This window comes from Macrotis lagotis, chromosome X (assembly GCF_037893015.1).
Source record: "Macrotis lagotis isolate mMagLag1 chromosome X, bilby.v1.9.chrom.fasta, whole genome shotgun sequence".
Lineage (NCBI taxonomy): Eukaryota > Metazoa > Chordata > Mammalia > Peramelemorphia > Peramelidae > Macrotis > Macrotis lagotis.
In genome coordinates this window covers 109,634,088-109,656,840 of record NC_133666.1, presented here as the reverse complement: position 1 = coordinate 109,656,840, position 22,753 = coordinate 109,634,088, and the positions used below count along the sequence as shown (strand labels likewise).

Genomic DNA, 22,753 nt, shown 5'->3' with positions numbered 1-22,753 from the left:
TGGTATCCTTTCATTTCTATTCCCCAGCACCTAAACACTTTGCCTGGCATATAGTAAATTATTACTAAATGCTTTGGATGAAATTCAACTGAGTACTGTCATTACATCTTAGAGTAAGTCATTAGCTGAAGGAACTGTAGAGAAAGGTATGGGTACTTGGGGTGGAAGTTATTTTGCCATCCAATCACCTTCATTACTAACAGTGTAGTTAGAATTAAGGTTAAGCATATGGCTGAATATATAACAACATCATCCTGGCTTTCATGGATTAATTTTGCATAAGCTTTTAAAAATGACTAGCAATCAACATTATCCATATTACTGGCTCATATCAAATAGGAATGAAATGAGGTTTACAAGATATTAATTCAAGATATAGTTTCAACTGATTTTTGGATTATTAACTCCCATTTGATTTGTTGGCCCTAGAAACATACCAAATTACATGGCTAGCTAGAATTAGGGCAGATTCCCCCCCCCTTTTTTTTAAACTGGAACTTTTAGTTCCTCTCTAAGAATCTAAGAGGATTCCAGATATACTTGAGAGCAACTGTACAACTGAACTGTGGCCCTGGCATCAATACTTCTCTATATATAAAACTGAGATAAAATATAGTCCTTAGCAATTTGGAATTTACAATATAGTAAAGGGATAACACAAATATAGATAATGCTAATGCACATTTTATTATATGACAAGTGTACCTGAGTGGTACAGGGGAAAAATGCTTATGAAGTCTGAAGGGGAAATTTATCACCTAAAGGGCAATTGGAGAAGGCTTAATGGAGAAGATAACATTTACTAGGAACATTCCATTCAAAAGGACCACTCTAGTCATTGACGGGGAAGGGTTCCATGCATTCATTTTTTACAATTATTTAACCACATGACCCTTTAACCCCAAGCAATGTAGGAAAGCCCAGGTACCCATCTCCATATAGTTTTGGCTTCCATTTTTTAGTAGGTCAAGTTATACAGACCTTGATTGCAGTCAATCAGAAGTCATGTATTTATATGAAATTAGGATTACTGGGAAAATAAAAATTTAGAGGTTAATCAATCACCATGCATTGTTGACATGTTTATTAATATGCTAGGCACTATGATAAGCGAGAAGATACAAAAAACAGTTCCTGCTTTCAATTAGTTTGCATAAAAGAGGCAACAGATAGAAAAATAGGAGCATATAGATAGCTGCATAGTAGAATGAAGCTAGCCATAAAGGGTAAGGCTCAGTTAAGAAAACAAGGTTCCAGTGTTTAATGTTGACTTTTCTGTTTGAGTAAGTAAAATGTTCTTCACTGACTCTTAGGATTTCTTAAAAAATCAATTACTACATTTTATATACACTTATGAATGAGTTTTACTATTTTACATCCAATAACTTAAAGGACACCCCTTTCAACACCTGAAAATCCAAATATACTTTTGTAAGACCACATACTAATTTTATTGGATTTTTGTCAAAATAACCTAAATAAAAAAGATTTTAAGTTAAAAGCTAATAAGGAAAGGGTCCAAGTTGATCTGTATATCTTTACTAAAAAGAATGATATTTGTTCTTCATTTTTGAAGAACACCAAGATACAGAGAGATGATGCCATGACAAACATGTGAATTGGATAAGAGTTGGGGGGGGATTGTACTAAGTCACCAGCTTCACTTTCTCCTCCAGCGTCATCTGGGTCCAGTGGCCAGATATGAATCAGAATGACTAGAGATGGTCCCAGAGGTGAGGCAGTCAGAGTTAAATGACTCGCCCAAGATCACACAGCTAGTAAGAGTCAAGTGTCTGAGGCTGGATTGGAACTCCTGTCCTGCTGACTCCAAGACCAGTACTCTATCCCTCTACCACCTAGCTGCCCCTTGACTAATGCACAGCATTATTTTTCTTAGTGCATGCTAAATATCCATCAACTCTTTCTCTCAATTTAGGAAAATCTTGGAAAGAGAAAATATAAACTATTTACTTTCAGCAAAAGTTTTTATTCTTCAGAGCTTGCACTAGAACATAAAAGTGGGGGCGGCTAGGTGGTACAGTGGATAAAGCACAGGCCGTGCAGTCAAGGAGTACCTGGGTTCAAATCTGGTCTCAGACACTTAATAATTACCTAGCTGTGTGGCCTTGGGCAAGCCACTTAACCCCATTTGCTTTGCAAAACAAACAAACAAACAAAAACAACCAAAAAACCAGAACATAAAAGTCATTACAGAAGGTAGGATTCATCTGAATTTTGAGAAAACTTCATTACTCTTGACTCCCAGGATTTTAAAGCTAGAAAGGATCTTATTTAAACTTTCTATTCTATGGTACAGTGGATAGAGACCAACAGTGGAGTCAGGAGGACCTGAGTTCAAATATGACCTCAAGACACTTAAATTATCTGACTATGTGACCTTGGGAAAGTCAGTTAACCCCATTGCCTTGCAAAAACCAGAATAAAAAAAAATTTTCAACTCTGGAAAATAAACTACCTTAGTATCTGTGCAAAACTGGAAAGTACATCCATGGACTATATAAAAGACTTTGAAATTAATTAAAGAACAGTGCCACGATGGTTATTTCTTTTTTTTTTTTTAGGTTTTTGCAAGGCAAATGGGGTTAAGTGGCTTGCCCAAGGCCTCACAGCTAGGTAATTATTAAGTGTCTGAGACCAGATTTGAAACCAGGTACTCCTGACTCCAGGGCCGATGTTTTATCCACTATGCCACCTAGCCGCCCCTATGATGGTTATTTCACACACACACACACACACACACACACAAACACACACACAAACAATTTTGGGTTAATAGTTGAAGTGAAATCACACATCAGAGTAGGGATATGCCACAGCATCCTTCACTGATGACTAGTCTAAGTGATGTTTGTCTCCCTGCTTTTTAACAAAAGTGCATTCATTTGTCATTATTTTAGCCCACGAGTTCTTTGGAAGCCTTGCTGTAATTGTTGTCCATGTAAGTAAACCAGAACCAGAACCAAAACCAAAACCCAAAACTGTAAATTTGGGAACTGAGGATTTATTGAGTTTTCTAGCAGGAGAATCCCACCTGCACAGATAGGGAATAGAAGACTAAAAGGATAGATCATTTTGTCTATTTAAATCTAATCAAGCAGAGTTGAGACAGGAATATATAGAGTAATTTTTGGTCACAGAGGTGACAGAATTATTTAGCCATATTTGGAGAAACCTTCATGGATCTGACTCAGGATTTTTGTTTTTGTTTGGAGTTAAGTGTTTTGCCCAAGGCCACACAGCTAGGTAATTATTAAGTGTCTGAGGGCCCAGATTTGATCTCTGGGCTGGTGCTCTATCTACTGCTACACCTAGCCACCCCTCTGACTCAGGATTTTAAAGCTACAAATGACCTTATTTAATTGTACACATGGTGAAGGCATAAATCTACAAGTCTATCACTACTAACTGTGACCAAACAATCACTCTGCATATCCTTGTCTCAACTCTGCTTGATTAGAGTCAAAATAGACATGTTGAATCACCTTTTTTAGGTATCCTGTTCTGACAGATAAATCTTGAAAACTTTTACTAAGAAAAACTTGAAATTAACTGGTAGATGGAAATGTAGATGGAATCATTCTTATTGTTATCACATGGTTTTTAGTGCAGAACATAACCTATATTATATCTGTAATTCCTCTCTGTAATTAATGAGCAGGATCATATAGTTGTAACTGCTAAAAGAAGTCAGAAACCCAGGACTTATGGAGCAAACACAAGCCATGTGATCTCAAATGAATGATTCTGCCTTTATCATTCCAAGGCTAATTCTCATTTTTCATTAGATATTTTAGAAAAATTGTTTGACTTCTTAATATATTCACTCTGAAGACTATAAATATAGCTTTACCAGGTTTCATGAATCATCATAGAATTCTAGACTTGGAAATGACCTAGGCCAATCTGTGCATAAAAGGAATTCTCATTGTAACATACTTGACTATGGATCTCTCTAGCTTGAAAATTTCCAAGAAGCGAGACTCTACCATGGCTCAAGATAACCCAGGACAATTCTGGACAACTTCTTAATTGTTAGGAAGTTATTCCTGAAATTAAGCTTAAATTGGTTTCTTTGCAACTTCCATTTATTGCTCCTGGTTCTATCTTTGGGACCAAACATAAAAAAAATGTAATCCTTTTTTCATAAGACAACCCTTCAAATGCTTGAAGATAGCTACTGAGTCTTCTCTTGTTTAGACTAAACATGCCCATGTTTAGACTAAACATTCCATGCACTCAAGGCCCTCTACCATCCTTGTTCCCCTTCTCTAGACTTTTTTCATCTTATCAGTGCCCCTGGAAGATACCTATTTTCTTCATTGATCAATAATAATAAATAGAAGGTATTTATATTGTACTTTAATGTTTTCTAAAGATTTTTATGTAGTACTATTATTTGGTATACACAACCTTGTGAGGTGGGTTGCTGCTTGGGTGGCAACTATTATTCCACCTCCATTTCAAGAGCTTTATCCATTATTATTCTGCATTGCCTTCCATTTAAGAAAGGGAACATTTTCTAAAGTTTTCTAATACTTCCTTATGGCAGAGGGAGTCATAGGTTCTTGGAAGCTTGGCTAACATAAGCCCTGAAAGTTATTTGTCAAACTGGAAAGATCTTAAGCCTTTAAATGAACTATGTGCCTATTATTTGAGGACCAACCTGTATTAAGGAGAGATCTTCGTATGATGCTATGGATTCCTTCATAGAATCACTCTTCTATACAGAGTAGGGGACACGATGGGATTCCTTATGGGAGGATGAGTCCTTTAGTTGATCTTCTTTGCAGATACCATTGTGCTGATTTCTATTAAGTCTCAGGCCATTTCAGAACCCTTTGAAAAAAAAGAATGCTAGTTACTCAAAAGAGTTTGACCTATTCCTCCATGCAGGACCAAAGAGAATATTGCTCAGACATTAGTATACATTTGGACACCCATCTTTTAGACCTTTCCCCACAATATCTGTGACAGACAAATTCTACAAATTAACAGACATTGAGCTGGTTCAGAGCTGAAAAGGAGAGGAGACTGAATTGGTTTGGGGGAAATTGCAAAGCTCTTTCATTAACCCCAAGCAAAAGTCCATCTTTCCAATGCTAACATTTTACAGATGTTGCTATATGGCAGCCAGACAAGGTCCAATACCACCTCAGAATAAGCAATGGATAATAGATAGGCAAGCAGCATTTGTGAATAGACTGCGACACATAAGAAAAACTATCTAGGAGGATGCGTCATGCAATTTTATATCAGGAAGAGAAGATGGGCAGGTTATTTTGTAAGAGCAAAAGACAGCAAAGAAAGAAGCAAGTAGAGAACTTCATTGGTATCATAATAATGTTGGGAGAAAGCAAGGAAATCCTCCAGCACTTTGGTGAAGTAACCCAGTAGTGAATCATTGGAAGATAAGAATTACACAGAATAGGTAGGCATGGATGGGTTACAATCTCATAATTGAAGGAAGCTCCCTAACTGATGAACCCACAGTTCTATTTGAGTATTAGAAGGTATCTCCCAAGAGGATATTTCCTCTAGTAATGAATTAAGGGCTCTTGCTCTTCAGTTTGGAATCTGAGTGATAAACTCATTAAGAAGTTACTTGATTTGTCCATGATCACAGAGTCAGTATGTTTCGCTAGCTTTTCAAGATATATAAAAAAATCTTCCCTAGGTTCACTAAATAAAATATATATTTAGGTTTTTGCAAGGCAAACAGGGTTAAGTGGCTTGCCCAAGGCCACACAGCTAGGATTTGAACGCAGGTATTCCTGACCCCAGGGCTGGTGCTTTATCCACTACGCCACTTAGCTGCCCCAAAATATATATATTTTTAAGAAATTCAGGTGCAAGCTCTAGTTTATCATGACTAGGATGATAAAATGTGCTCATTAACCCAATAAATAGTGGAGTTTTAATTTTGACCTTCATGACACAATGTTAGAAAGATAATATTTGAGTCAGATTGGGAAGTCTATAGGATAGACTTTTTACTTTAAAAAATAGAGGATGGTAGGTTTTTGAACAGGTTAAAGTGATGTCCTAAGAGCTATGAACCATTGTCTGTCACTGTTTGTCAGAATAAATAATACTGCAGGGGCAAGAAATGTGAATCAAAGAAGCTTGGTTAGAAATCTTTTATAATACAGTGAAATGGACAGAACCAGGAAAAAAAAATGCTACATAGTATCTGCAATACATACAGTTCATTGATCAACTGTGAATGATTTAGCTACTTTTTTTTTTAGGTTTTTGCGAGGCAAACAGGGTTAAGTGGCTTGCCCAAGGCCACACAGCTGCCCCTGACTTAGCTACTTTCAACAAGACAATGATCCAAGACAATTTCAAAAGATAATGAAAATACTATCTATCTCCATTGAAAGGGGTGATTAGGGCACCAGTCCTAGAATTAGAAGGACCTGAGTTCAAATCCAGTCTTAATACTTAGCTATGTGTTGGGGTGGCTAGGTGGCTTAGTGGACAAAGCACCGACCTTGGAGTCAGGAGTACCTGGGTTCAAATCAGGTCTCAGACACTTAATAATTACCTAGCTGTGTGGCCTTGGGCAAGCTACTTAACCCCGTTTGCCTCGCAAAAACCTAAAAAAAAAATACTTAGCTATGTGACCTTGGGCAAGTCATTTAACACCATTGCCTTGAAAAAACACAAACAAATGCATACGGAAACATTCTGTTTTTCATATTATTTTTATGTGATTTTCTTTCTTTATTTGGTTTGTGTCTTCTTTCAAGACATGACTATTATGGAAATATATTTTGCTTGATTGGCATATCAAATTATTTGTCATCTTAGGGAAGAAGGCAGAAGAGAGAGAGAATTTGGAACTTAAAATGAGTATTTAAAATTGTTCCTAGACTGGACAGGAGAAAGGACAGAAGGGAAAAGGAGAAAGCTTTGTTCCCAGAAAAGCAATTCTAAAAAAATGTGCTTGATCCTTTCTTTACTGAGTTGAAGGACTCTGGATGCTGAGTATTTTACATACTGTCAGACTCAATTGAGGAGTTGGGTAGTTTGGCTGAACTGATTTTTTTTCTCTCTCTTTTCAAGAAAAGATTTGTTTATTTAATGGTTTATTGGGCAGAGGAAGGACATATCCAAAAATGAAGGTGAGAGAAACAAATAAACCTTTTTTAAAAAGGTCATGGGTGAATTAAAAGAGTAAGACTCAATAGTATGGAAATAATTATTTGGTGGAGGAGAGGGCCATGGGAAGTGATAGAGATGCAAGTCTAGTGACTAAAGCTTTGCTTCTGTGTGATGCAGGGAATTAATAAATTTTTGAAAGAAGTTGAGTTTGGTTTTGGACTTTATCTGTGTTTTACTTTCAGCTTTTAGCTGGCTATAAGAGAGGATACTATTCTGGGGGGGGTGGAAATGGGGCTAGGGAGAAACAAGTGGATAAACAGGAAATCATGCTGGGATCAGCTCCACTGAGGAAACTGATTCAGTCATCTTAGCAGAGGTCCCACCCCGGGCAGAGGGAGCTCTGCATAACTTCATGTCCTTGGAATGGGAGGGGAGTATGAAACAAGCCTGCCAATGGACAGTTTTTCTCACTCTTGGATCCAGCCCTGTGATGGTAGTATACTACTAGCCATGCCCCTTCCTTCCTGAGCTTTTCTCATGCGACTATGCCTGAACAGTCCAGATAACATTAAAAAAAAAACCACATACACACAACAAAAAATTCTATTTGTTGTGATCTTGATTTGATTTCATACAATAAGGCTTTTACCTGGTTCAACCTATTTTGAACCTTGATTAACATTCCATATGGCAGTTATTATTCTGAGACTGAACTTATTCTGCTAGACCACATACATACTATCTGGTTGAGTTCTCAGAGAGTACAGGGCTATCTATATCTTTCCCTTGGTGGGGGATGGGGATCTAAGGGAACTTCTGGAAAGGCAAGGGTATCTTTTTTCTCCCACTTAATAGTATTTTATTTTTTTCTAATCACATGTAAGATAGTTTTCAACATTCATTTTTATGAGATTTTTGAGTTCCACATTTTATCTTCCTTTCCCTTCCTTCCCTCTTTCCCAAAATGGCAAGTAATCTGATATGGAATACAAATGTATAATCATATCAAACATATTTCTTCATTAGTAATGTTATTAAAGAAGAATCAGAACAAAAGAGAAAAACAAAGAGAAAGAAAAATCCAAAAAATTGGAAAAATAGTATGCCTAAATCTTCATTCACACACCATAATTCTTTCTTTGAATGTGTATAGCCATTTTCCAACCTGAGTCTTTTGTAATTGACTTGGATTATTGTATTATTGAGAAGAGCTAAGTCTATCATCATACAATATTTTGTTACTAAGTACAGTGTTCTCCTGGTTCTGCTCACCACTAAAAATCAGTTCACATAAGGGTTTGTAGGTTTTTCTGAAATATGCCTGCTCATCATATCTTATAGCACAATAGTATTCCAGCATATTCATATCCCACAACTTGTCCAGTCATTCCCCAATTGATGGGCATCCCCTCAATTTCCAATTCTTTGTCAACACAAAACAGCTTCTATCAAAAGTTTTGTACATATGGGTCTTTTTCCCTTTTTTTGTGATTTCTGTGGGATACTGATAGTTTATGATCTCAGTAGGATAGCAGTGGTATTACTAGATCAAAGAGTTTTATAGGATAGTAGTGATATTATTAGATCAAAGAGTTTTATAGTCCTTTGCACATAGTTTCAAATCACTCTACAGAATGACTGGATCAGTCTACAACTCCACCAAAAATGCATTAGTGTTCCAATTTTCCCATATAGTTTCCAACATTTATCATTTTCATTTTCCTGTCATATTAGCCAAGTGTGAGATAGTACCTCAGAGTTGTTTTAATTTGCATTCTCTAATCAATAGTGATTTAAAGCATTTTATATGACTATTGAAAACTTTAATTTCTTTATCTGAAAACTGTCTATTCTATACTTTGACCATTTATCAAAAGGGAAATAACTTGAATTCTTATAAATTTGACTCAGTTATCTATATGTTTTAGAAATGAGGCCATTTTTCAGAAACACTTGTAAAAATTATTTCCCAGCTTTCTGCTTTCCTTTTAATCTTGTTTTCATTGACTTTGTTTGTACAAGAAAGGAAGAAAAAACAAAGGAAATGTTAAAAAGTGAACATAGTGTGCTTTGCTCTCCATTCAGACACGCTACTTCTTTCTCTGGATGTGGATGGCTTTTTCCAAAACAAGTCTTTCAAGAATGTCCTTGATCACTGAACTACTGAGAGGAGCTATGTCTACCATAGTTGATCATCTCACATTGTTGTTGTATATATGTACAATGTTTTCTGCTCACTTTATTAAGCATCAGTTCATGCAAATCTTTCTAGGTTTTTTTTTTAAGTTTGGTTACTCATGATTTCTTACAGCACTATTAACAGTATTATTATTATTATTATTTCTTACAGTACTATTACAGAACAGTACAGTAGAACATTCATTTACTATAACTTGTTTAGTCATTCCCCAATTGATGAATGTTCCCTCAATTTCCAATTCTTTGCCATTTAGAAATAAGGTCTTTTATCAGAAACACTAGCTGTGAAAATTGTTTCCCAGCTTTCTCATGTGCAAAACTTTTTTAATGTAATGTAATCAAAATTATTCATTCTGCATTTCATAAAAGTATGCTTTTTAAAAATGCCATCAGGCTTCAATTAGCCCCCATCAGTTAGGTTTACAAAGGAATATTTATTGCAAGTATATAGAAAGAAGTTATCCTTTGAACTGTTACCTTAGACCCTGGGAAAAGTAACCCCACACTTAAAGGATATGCATTAAACATTAGGTCCCCGCAATGTTTATTCACAGATTTGACATAACCAACGGATCCATCACCTCTTCTACAGTTAAGAATGATCAAGCATATCAAGCAGGTCAGCTCCTTAGAACTCAGCTCTTGGGCTACTCTGCTGCTTCATTTGTGTTTGGCGTCCCACAGATCCTGTTGTGGCCATCTTCTGGGATTCTGTTGCTTGTTCCTCTGACTTATCAAAGCTCAAAAGGTCACAACCAGGACCTCTTCACCCAAAAGTAGAAAAAATAGACATAATAGCCAGATCATACCCTCATTGGGGCATATTATGCTCTATCTACTATGTAGTGGTCCTTCTGGGTTTCTGTTTCCTTATGTAGGTCCTGCTGTTCTAGCTTCATTTGGACATAGCCAGGCAGGAAAAAGAAAACTCCTTAGCTGGTTCAATTCTGACTCATTTTCTTCATATGGTGAAGTAAGAATATATGCCCATCCTCTGAATTGTGGAGCAGGACACCTTCCATTAGATGATACTATCTTTTTGGAACTAAACTCGCTTGCTGTAAGGATGGAATTCCATTGTTTAGGCCCTATTACACTAGTCTATATCTCTAGTTTACATTTCATCAAATATTGCCATAATATTTAAATACAAACTCTTCAAAGGCAGGGACTATTTGCCATTTTATCTTTATGTCATCTGCTGGTACTTTGTAGCAGGTATTTTATAAATGCTTGTTAGATTGGCTAGGCATATCTCTTATAGGCTCAAATTAAACATATAGATGCTACTTGGGGGGAAGCTAGGTAGTAAAGGGCGTAGAGCACTAATCCTAGAGTCTGGAAATTCTGGACTTTTTTTTTTAGGTTTTTGCAAGGCAGTGGGATTAAGTGGCTTGCCCAAGGCCACATAACTAGATAATTATTAAGTGTCTGAGGCTGGATTTGAACTCAGGTACTCCTTACTCCAGGGCTGGTGTTCTATCCACTGCACCACCTAGCCGCCCCTGGAAGCTCTGAATTTAAATCTAACTTTAGACACTTAAAAGTTGTGTGACCAGGGGAAAGTTACTATGTTTTTTGCTGATTTTTGCCTATTTCTTCATCTATAAAATGGTGATAATAAAAGTACATATATCCCAGGGTTCTTGTGAGGATCAAAAGATTTAATAATCATAAAATGATTAGCACAGTGCCTTCTACACTGTAGGTACTGTAAGTGTTAATATTATTATCTCTTTAGATTATCCCAGTTATTGTTCTCTCTCTCTCTCTCTCTCTCTCTCTCTCTCTCTCTCTCTCTCTCTCTCTCTCTCTCTCCTTGTGTTATCTTTATCTATATATATCTAAATTTTATTCCCATTCACTGGGAAGAGAGAATCAAGGATAAAAAGGGGAGGAGAAGCTCACAGATAGATATCTTGAATTTTTGTTTTTGTTTTGTTTTTTTTAGGGTTTTGCAAGGCAATGGGGTTAAGTGGCTTGCCCAAGGCCACACAGCTAGGTTATTATTAAGTGTCTGAGACCAGATTTGAACTCAGGTACTCCTGACTCCAGGGCCAGTGCTTTATCCACTAAGCCACCTAGCCACCCCATCTTGAATTTTTTGGAACTAGAACTCAGATCTTGTTCCATTATCAATCTCACTGTCTCTGAAGATTACCAGAAATTCAGTCATGTGTTGGATTGAAAAAAGACCTTACTTTTTTATAATTCACCAGGAAGAACACATCTAAGAATGCTACAAGGAATTGACCCTCATTGGCAAATCCCTCTATTACCTAGGTATGAGGTGATTTAATGAGTGAATACATGTTTTTCATAGTAATTTTTTTTCAGAAGAATTTGAGACTGGGAGCTTTGGAATGTTTAAGTTCTTCCAATATTTTGGACATGGAATCCCATTGATCTGCCACTGTTGATTCCCCTGTTTCCTTGACTCCCAGATAATTACCAATCTTATAGGGGTTTTTTTAACCCCATAACATCTCTCCTATCATTACTCTTCTTTGACTTCACACTTCCTACCACCCTTCAATTAGGCCTTCATTTTCTCATATGAAGCTCTGAATTGGTCTTTCTGCTTCAGATCTCTCCTACCTCTCTAATCCATCCTTCACATAGCTAATATGTGTAATGTGTAGGTCTAGCTATATTAGTCCTCTGTCTATAGACTTGAGTATCTTCTATTACTAAGTCTAAGATCTGTTTATCATTTAAATGATAAATCACATCCTGACTTCAAATTACCTTTTTTTAGGTTTGTTTTTTTTTGCAAGGCAAATGGGGTTTTGTCTTGCCCAAGGTCACATAGCTAGGTAATTATTAAGTGTCTGAGGCTGCATTTGAACTCAGGTACTCCTGACTCCAGGGCCCGTGCTCTATCCACTGAGCCACCTAGCTGACCCATCAGATTATCTTTTCAAACTGACTACATGTTGACTTTCCTTTGTGCATTCTTTAATCCAACCCAGACTGACTTTATTGCTATTTCTCTTACATGATATCTCCCATTTCCATGCTTTATACAGTTCCCCTATGACAGAAATGCATTCCTTTCTTATCTCTGTCTCTTCTAATTCCTGGTTTCCTTCAAGCCTTAGCACATACTCCTATCTCCTCTTTGAGGTCTTTCCTTATTCTACCTCCTCCCCAACTGCTAGTCCCTTCCCCATAGAATTACTTTCTTTTTTTTGGAAATAGCAGCCAAGGCCAGCTGATTGAAGGCGGAGCTGGATACACGTTTTTCTAGAGTAGCTACAGTGAAGGGGGAGCATTATGAAGCAGGGGTAGGTTTTGCAATCAAAACTAATCTAGTCAACATTCTTAAATGCCTACCAAAAGTAGAATGAAATTGCCACTTCCAGGAAAACAACATGCCACCAAAGTGCTTATGCTCCTAACCATGATGAACAATGATGAAATTATAGGAAAATTTTATGAAGACCTGGAGACCCTTATCATCAATGTACCAAAAGAGGACAAGCTTATAATTCTGGGTGACTTTAATTCTAGAGTAGGCTCAAGTTACTAGGGAGTCCTTTGGTGGAATGGAGTTGGAAACAGCAGTGGCAATGGTCACCTTCTACTGCAGACTTGAACATCTCAAGACCTTTTCATCACAAACACAGTCTTCTGTTTACTTAAATGCAATAAAACTTCCTGGATGCACCCTTGTAACAAACATTGGCAATTATTAGACTATGTCATAGTAAGTAGAAAAGACAGACAGGATGTGAGAGTGAGAAAGGCAATGTGTGATGCAGTGCTGGTCTGAACACATACTTAACTTCTCTTAGCTAAATATTCACATTGAATCAAAGTGGCAGCCCCAAGGAAAATGACAACAAGAAGAATTAATGTGAAGATATTAGAGTGTTTCTCTGAGCAGCAGCAGTTTGTTGCTAACTTAGAGGGAAAAGTGACCAACACATTGTTGACAACAGTAGAGCAGCAAAAGAGTGAGCAGCTTTCAGAAATCTGGTGTACAACATTGCAATTGCTCATTTAGGTTAGAACACTTGCAAACATCAAGTCTGATTTGATGAAAATGATGGGGAAATACTGAAGCTGCTAAATGAAAAATGAGAACTCCACAGGACTTGCCAGCAGGATAGTATAATTCATGCATTTCTAAGAAGGCAGCATTTAATTCTATCAAAAGTAAAGTCCAAGTAAAACTTGCAGAGATTGATTTAGAACTCTTGGTTCAGTAAGAAGATGGATGAAATACAATTTTATGCAGAGAGTAACAAACCAAAATGCTTTTATGATGCCCTGAAGGTTATGGGCCAAAGACATATGGTGCATCTCAACTACTCAGTGCTGATGGATCCCTATTGATTAACGATATGGACATGATCCTAGAGAGGTGGGCTGCACACCTCCATAGTGTTGTTAACAGATCGTCATCATTCAATGCAGAAGCTATTGACTGTTTACCTCAAGTTGAAGTCAATCAGTCCCTAACTGAAGTTCCAATTGAAGAACTTTTAAATGCCATTAGGCTCCTCTTAAGAGGCAAAGCACCTGGTGCTGATTCAAACTGTTTCTTTAGCTGAGACCTACAAGGTGAGGGCTCCATTGTTCATCAAAGTTGACTGAAATTTTCCAAGTTATATGGCATGAAGAGGTTATCCCCCAAGAATTCAAGGATGCCTCCATTGTTCATCTCTATAAAGGTAAAGGTAATAGATTGTCCTGTGACAATCATAAGGATATTTCTCTTTTAGTCTTTGCTGGTAAGATTCTTGCCAGAGTAGAGATTTTCAGATTGCCTTCTGTGGGGGAGGGGCAGAGGAAAGGCAGGGTGAGGTAAAAATTGTAAAATTCAAAACTTTACCAAAAAAAGATAGGTAGAAACAACTATTTTATATAATTGGAAAACAAATAAAAATTTATGTAATTAAAAAAAAAAAGATTCTTGCCAGAATTCTTTTCAATAGACTCATCCTTTTTCTGGAAGATGATCACCTCCCCAAGAGCCAATGTGGAATAGTCCATATGGTGTTTGCTGCCTGACAATTCTAGGAAAAATGCCAAGAACAGAACAAAAGTCTGTATACATTTGTAGATCTGACTAGGGCCTTTGATACTGTCAGTCATGAGGATTTATGGAAAATTATGTCAAAATTTGGTTGCTCAGAGAAGTTCATCAGTATTGTATGTCAATTTCCTGGTGGCATGCATGCCCAGGTTCTGGACAATGAATAATGCATTCAAGATTTCCCAGTCATATGCTAAGTGGTACCATGGATAGAGCATTGGCCACACATCAGACACTTCCTAGATGTGGGACCTTAGGCAAGTCACTTCATCTCTGTCTACCTTAGTTTTCTCATCTGTAAAATAGGGATCCCTTGAAAATTTTTTTTCAGCACCTACATCCCAGGGTTATTTGGGGAATCAAAGAAGTAACATATATGTTACATATTCTTTTTTGCTAAAAAGAACAAAAAACAAAAACTGAATTCTGAGTAATTGTATTGGTCCTAGAGAAGAGTCGATAAAATGTATCTCTTAGTTCTTTGCAGAAGTGGGGGACTATGGCTACAAAACTGTATATGCTGGTAAACATGCTCAATGTGTTGGTTAATTGTGATGAATTACTTCTTTCTCCTTTTTCTTTTTCAATCTTTGCTTCAAAGGATGACTCACTTGGTTAAGGAGAAGGAAAAGATATTTTCAGAAATAAGGTTGTGTAAAAACAAAAATTTCCAATAAAAATGACATTAAAATCAAAAAAAAATTTTTAAAAATTTCTCAGTCACCAATGGAATAAAAAAAATGGACATGTCCTTGTTCCCATGCTTTTTAGCATGATGTTTTCAGCCATGCTATCAAATACTGTTACTGAGGTTGAACATGGCCTCATGGTCAGTTACTGGCAAATTCTTCAACTTGAAAAGGCTACAAGCTAAGACCAAAGTTAGAATGAATATTGGTGCATGATCCTCTGCAGATGCACTCAATGCAACCTCTGAAGCTAAGATGCAGCAAAATATAAATGGATTCTCTGCTGCTTATGCTAATTTTGGTCTAACAATTAACACCAAAGAAAACACAGATGCTCTGTAAGTCAGTACCACACCATCCATATGTGGCACCATTGATTACAGCAAATGGAGAAGTTTTGAGTACTGTGGTTAAATTCAAATACTTTGGCAGTGTTCCTTCCAGGATGAAGTTGTCACAAGGAAAGTGTGGGAGAGAAGAGATATTAGACTAACTACCAAAGTGAAGGTCTACAGAGTCATTGTGCTGACCATATTTCTACATGCCTATGAAACCTAGACAGTCTACTAGTGCCATGTCAGGAAAATGAATCCCTTCCATTTAAATTGTCTTAGGAAGATTCTGAAGATCACCTGGCAGGAGAAGATACCAGACACTGAGGCCCTTTCTCGAGCTAAACTGCCTAACATTCCAACATTACTACAGAGAATGAAACTATGGTGGACTGGGCATGTTGTTAGAAAACCAGAAGTATGCTTGCCAAAAAGACTATTCTGTGGAAAACTCACATAGATCAGGCATTCACAAGGGGGATGAGAAGAAGTGATACTGGGACGTCCTGAAGACCTCTCTGATGAACTTTGGGATTGATTGTGCAGCATGGGAGACACTAGCACAGGACCATCTAGCATGGCATGGCATGACCTCATCATGAGAAGCACAGAATTGAAGCAACTCAAAGGAAATTCTCTGAGATTTTAAGTAATAGAGTATGTACAAACCTGCATTGATAGGAGTCCTCTTATATGGGAAATCCTTATATTAACAAAATCACAGGTCTAATGCTTACCTGTATCCTGTTAATTCAAAGCTGCAGATCCTTCTTTTTGATGTAATTGAAATATTTAGACACTAATTTTTTTTGGTTCATAAACTGCATTTACTTTGGATACTAGTGACAGGTGTGTGTGTGTGTGTGTGTGTGTGTGTGTGTGTGTGTGTGTGTGTACATCCCAGGTGTTCATATGGATTATTTGTGCCTGATCTGTGGTAGAGCATTCTGATCTCATATTGGGCTGATCAGCCACAGTCAGACACATTGTAATTTGCCTCAAACATAGTGATGCCATTTTGTTCTTCAATAATAAAGGACAAGAATCAACAATCAACCAACCCTCTATTTATTTTGCATATACTTAAATATGCATTGGTTGTCTACAGTGTAGGGTGTAAGCTCTTTGGAGGCAAAGAATGTATCATTTTTTCTTTTATACCTAGTACATAACTCATACTAGAATCTAAATAAATGTTTGTTTCCTGATTTGTTTTAAACAAAGCATCCTGTAAATTTCTATTGAATGGGTGGTAGATGGATTAGATTTTTTTTTCCTTTATGAAGGAGAGGTATGACAGAGAACTAACATTAGTGACTAGAAGTTACAAGGTTTTTTTTTAAACAATTAGGGCAATGGGGATAGCTCAGTGACACAATGGATAGAGCACAGGCTCTGGAGTCAAGAAGACTTGAGTTCAAATCCAGTGTCAAATACTTAATACTTACTTAGCTGTGTAGGGGTGGCTAGGTGGCATAGTAGATAAAGCACTGGCCCTGGAGTCAGGAGTACCCGGGTTCAAATCTGGTCTCAGACACTTAATAATTACCTAGCTGTGTGACCTTGGGCAAGTCACTTTAACCCCATTGCCTTGCAAAAAATCCAACCCCCCCCCAAACAATTAGAGTTATCGCAATACAGAATGCATTACTTAGAGAGGAATTGTGCTCTTCATTATTGATAGGTCTTTAGGAAAAGGCTGAATGATGCACTTAGAAGGAATACTATAGAAGGATTTATTCTTCAAAATGACCTCTTAAGTATTCTTAAGTATTTTTCAATTCTGAGATGCTATAAATCTATTAATGAGATCCCTATGTTTTTGGACTTTGGGTACTTGTTGCTCATTAACTTTCCATTTGCTCATTAACATTCCATTTGTAGATGAATTCATAATTCCCACTCTTGGACTATTTACAACTCATTTATCTTTGTATTTATACCTATACATATATACATATATATATACACACATACATATATACATGTATACATATACACATATATATCTGTATGTAGTAGATGTATTTAGAAAATATATTCACTATTGGCTATATAATTTATATCCCCATGTTACAAGCTAATGTCACTAGTGTCCAAAGTAAATGCAGTTTTTGAACCAAAAAAAATTAGTGTTTCTAAATATTTCAATTACATCAAAATGGAGGATTTGTGTCTTTGAACAAATAGGATATAGATAAGCATGTGATTTTTTTTAATATAAGGATTTCCCATGTGAGGGGACTCCTTCTACCAATGCAGGTTTGTACATTCTCTATTACCTAAAATCTCAGAGAGAATCCCAGAACACGAAGCATATTAAAGGATCACATAGTCTACTATATGTCAGGGAAGAAACTTGAACCTACATCTTCCTGGCTTTGAAGTAAATTCTCTATCTACCATGTCAAGCTGCCTCTCCTTTGTGACTTGTACAGGGTCTCAGAAAATGTATAAGGCAGAATTTAACCCCAGGTGTTTCTGTATTTAAGTCTAGTATTCTATACACCATGCTATCTATTCCCTCAGTACCAAGGGTTGAGGGTAATGAATAATCACTCTATAGTATATCTTTATAACTTACCTACATTTATGACTTAACTACAGCAATATGAAACATGACAGGAAAATGACTTGGAAAATAATACTCTAAATTAGCAAGTTAGTGAATATCTACAATTTTTCTTGTTATTATATATATATATATATATATATATATATGTATGTATGTATTGGGTTTTTGCAAGGCAGTGGGGTCACTACAAACCTATCCACCAATAAACCTATCCACCAGGGCTGGGTCACTACATCACCTAGCTGTCCCCAGCTTGTTAAATTTTTCTTGTTAAAACACAAAAGTCTTGGAGTGGCCAGGTGTCAACAGTAGATAGAGCACCAGCCCTGGAGCCAGGAGTACCTGAGTTCAAATCCGGCCTCAGACACTTAATAATTACCTAGCTGTGTGGCCTTGGGAAAGCCACTTAACTCCATTGCCTTGCAAAAACTTAAAAAGAAAACCCAGAAAAGTCTTAAGACTTTGAAAAACCATTTCATATTGCAGACAAGAAGATCAGCATTGATTGAATTAAGACTTTCTCTATGTCAAATAAATCACAAAGTAGTATTTATTAAAGGCCTTCTATGGGTCAAGCATTTTGCTATTTGTTAGGGTTAGAAAATAACTGGAAATAGTTCTTACTCCCAAGAATCTTACTGTTTATCAGAACTGACATGTACATATAAGTACATGTGAAATGAATACAGGGTTTTTGGTGGGGAGAGGGGATTAGGAAAGGCCTAATGTAGAAAGTAGCACTTGGATGTGAATTTCATAGGAAAGGAGAAGCAGAAATGATGAGAGAATGCATTTCAGGCAGAAGATATAGCTTATATAAAGCCATGGAGATGGAATGTTGTGTTTGAAGAACTACAAGAACTACAATCAGGCAGGGCTAAAGGTTGTATGAAAAGCAGTAATTTATGAGTTAGAAACCTAGATTGGTGGTAAAGGGCTTTAAAAAATGTGAGAGAAGAATTTGTGGTTTGGGTCTAAAGGTACATGATATAAGGTCTCATTAAGTAAGAACTATAATACAAGGTCTTCAATGCCCATTTAAAGAGTAGTAAATGGGGAGTCATTGAAGATTATTTTTTAAATGGGGAGTTATGTGGTCATATTTTCAGGGTGGGGAGAAGGGAAGCAGTGAGGATTAATGCCTTGTCTAGGGTCACACAATTAGTAAATGTCTCAAGGCTGGATTTGATGTCAGGTTTCTGGACTACAGAGTTAGTGCTCTGTCTACTATACCACCTATCTTAAGTCTTTTTGATCAAATTTTTAAATTAGAGTTTACTTTGGTAGAGATTTGAAGGATGCATTGGAGAGGGGAGAAATTAGAGGTAGAAAGATCAGTTAATTATGTTTCATTAGTTTATGTTGGGAGGGACAGCAGAATTCAAAAGGAGAAGGTATGATTATAAAAATATTTCAGAAGTGGTAATGACAAGACATTGCAATTTTTTGATGGTACGAATGGATCAGAAAAAGTAGACAATGACAAAGCTTTGAGTCTGAGAGAATAGAAGTCACATTAATACAAAGATTATTTATTTGTTTGTTTAAAGAAATTTTTTTTTGGTTTTTGCTAGGCAATAGGGTTAAGTGACTTGCCCAAGGTCACACAGCTAGGTAATTATTAAGTGTCTGAGGCCGGATTTGAATTCAGGTACTCCTGACTCCAGGGCCGGTGCTCTAATTATAAAGATTATTTTTGATCATTCATATCAAGTGAAGAATAAAACAAGGAGATCATCAAACCTATCCACCACTTCCATGGAGAATGTTCTGGGAACAGTCCAAATCAAAGATGGAAAAATGATGAGTCCTCCACATGCTTGTTTGTGAATGACGTTGTGCTCATTGCATCAAACCTTTTAACATTGTATAGCTTTCTAAATTAGATCCATAATCATTCAAAAGCATTTGAAAAATCAAATGGATGAGGAATGACCATTATCCCTTGTAAGATACAAAGTTGTACAGATAACCTATATAGCTGGTATAGCTTTACATATACCTTGGAAAGACATTGCAAAAGGATAATGAATGAAATCCAGAATTAAACAATTGCTTTAAGTTAATTGCACAATTCTCTAAATGACCCTAAACTTCTCCCTGAAATGAAGGCTGATCTCTTTAAAACTTTTTTTCCAGTGATGCTATATGTTTTCTAATCATGAATATTGCAGTTCTTGTCATTAATGAAAAGACGAGGGTAGGGCATAAAGGGAGGGAAGGGGGAGAAGAAGGAGGGAAGGAGAGGTACAAAAGTAGACTTCAACACTTTACAAAGAATTACTCAATAAAGGAGTTTAAAGAATACCATTAATGAAATGTATGACACCCTCCCCCAAAGAATAATCTAGTCACATAGAGCAAGTGATGGCTGATAGTTAGCCCATGTTTAGTATCCTTGTAAGGTCAAGAGAACTCAAGAACTGTCCAAAATATTGAGTGAACCCCTTGTGAAGCTATGAGTTGCACAGGATGGGCAGCCATAGATTGATTGATTCTCATTAACAATATCATAGTCCCATTGGGATCTTAGAGCAATAAATTAACAATGATATAAAATCCCCTAATTTCCTTCATGACAAGAAAGTATCACATTTTTCAAGATGGTTGAGCAAGGAAGGATGTATAATTTAATATGAAAGCAATTATAGCAGATATAGAGACTTCTTCCATAATATTGGCTAATTACCTAGCATTTTTTTTTGTAACCAATGGATAAGAGGCAAATAGTAGGAAAAAAAATTTTAAAACATAATCTGAATCATAGTACAATATAATCAGGGATGAGGGCAAGGTAATTTCAACTTTCAAATCCCTACCTTCCATGCTTGGCTTCTCACTTATTTATTTCAATATTCTTTAAAATAACAATGACAGAATGCTATGAATAACTCTAGAGATCTTGTACTTCACTGATCTAATCTTACAATTATGAAACTGAGTTTCAGAGAGGATGAATGATTTGCCTAATTTCAAATAGCTTAACAGTAAAACCAATATGAGAACTCAGATTTTCTATCAGGTCTTATCTCCTGCTCATGTTCTTTTTGTCTTATCACAATCTTTCTCTCCCTACTTTTTTCCTCTACTCTTTTGATGAGGATACAATGTTGAATATTCTAGGCATTGTTACTATTTGGTTAATGCACAATCACTTTGAGGTCAATTCTCTCCTCAACATACTGGAAGTAAATGTTACTATTATCTGTTACAGCTGGTTAATAACTATATTATTGGACACTTAAAAATGGAATATTTTTCTAATGAGAGAAAAAGGTTTCATAGTAGCATTGGAATCTAATAGACCCAAGTATTCTTTCCTGATACCAAATCTAGCTTGTGGTTCCATTCCCAACTCAATGCCCACCAAGATTAAGTTAACAGTGAATCAACTAAATCTGCTACAGATTTACCACATAAATTTAAGTCTAGTGATTAGTAGATCATTATTACAAGTAGAGTTATGCCATAGAGAGCTGGCCTCAGAAAAACTTAGGTTTATGGTCTGCCTCTGCTGCATATGAGTTGGATGAGCCTGCACAAGTCACTTAAACTCTTAGTTCTTTGGGAAGTTAAGACTCTAATTTGCTGACAGACTACTAACTGGCATTGGTAGAGGGAATTCCATATGGATCACAGATCTAGTTTTTAGCTTACCACTATTACCACTGTTTCAAAAAGCTCCTCCTGACTCCAGGACTAGTATTCTATTTATCCAGCTGCCCTCCTTCCCCCACAAAATCTTACTTTAAGACTAGACCAGATTATGTTATTTTATTTTGATGATGTTCTGTTTAATACTGACCAAATTACTCTGAACCCATTTAACCTCTTGGTGTCCCAGGCAATTGTGGATAGACACCAATAAATGAAGCTTCCTTATCTAGAGTTTTATATGCCACACATATAACCATACAGGTTTGGACTAATAGAGATTGATGCATAGATAGAGCATGTATGTGCTAGGCAGAGTACTAACTAAATGTTGGGCACATAAATATAAGCAAGAAGGAAAGTCCCTGCTCTTAAGGTTTTCACATTTTAATGAGAGAAGACAACACATAAAGGATATTTGGAGACATAGACCTTTGAATAGCATGATGGAAGCCTGGAAAGATGACTTAAAAGAGGAGAATCCAAAGTTATGGTAAGTAGGAAGATGGAGATGATGACTGATTTGCTACATGATATGGAGATAACTAGGAAGCAGGAGTACAACTGATCTGGATATTCCTCAACTCAGATTTCAGTGGCTTCCTGTTGCTTCTAGATTAAAATCTGAAGTTTAAAGTCCTTCAGGACCCTGCCCCAAATTACTTTTTCTTTTTCATTATATATTATCCCATTTCCTATCCTCTGCATTCTTGTCAAAGTGACTTTCTTCTGATTCCTCACACACAATACTCCCCTCTCCTGTCTATGGGTCTTTGTATTCATTACCACCACCACCACCCTCCCCATGTCTGAAATTTATTACTTTCTCATTTCTATCTCTTAGAATCCCCTACCTAATTCAGACTCAGCTGAAATACTAACTTCCACATGAAATCTTTTGAATCTCTGACAGCAAATAGCCCTTTTGAACTACTTTGTATTTATTTTGTATTCTCTATACTTACACTATGAGTATGCATGTATGCATTATAGAGAAGACTATAATGATAACTATAAAACTCCATACATACATATACATATGCACACATACACATACACCACAGGGGAACCTATATATCTAGTCTCTTCTTAGAATATTATTCTCCTTCTTTCTCTGTAAGTACACACTCTC

At 36.5% G+C, this 22,753-nt stretch overlaps 1 protein-coding gene across 3 annotated transcripts in view; it reads left to right on the top strand.

Moving 5' to 3' along the window:
- TJP2 (tight junction protein 2) overlaps positions 1-22,753 on the top strand; it is a 179,470-nt gene that overhangs the window by 23,335 nt on the left and 133,382 nt on the right. The window lies entirely within an intron of this gene.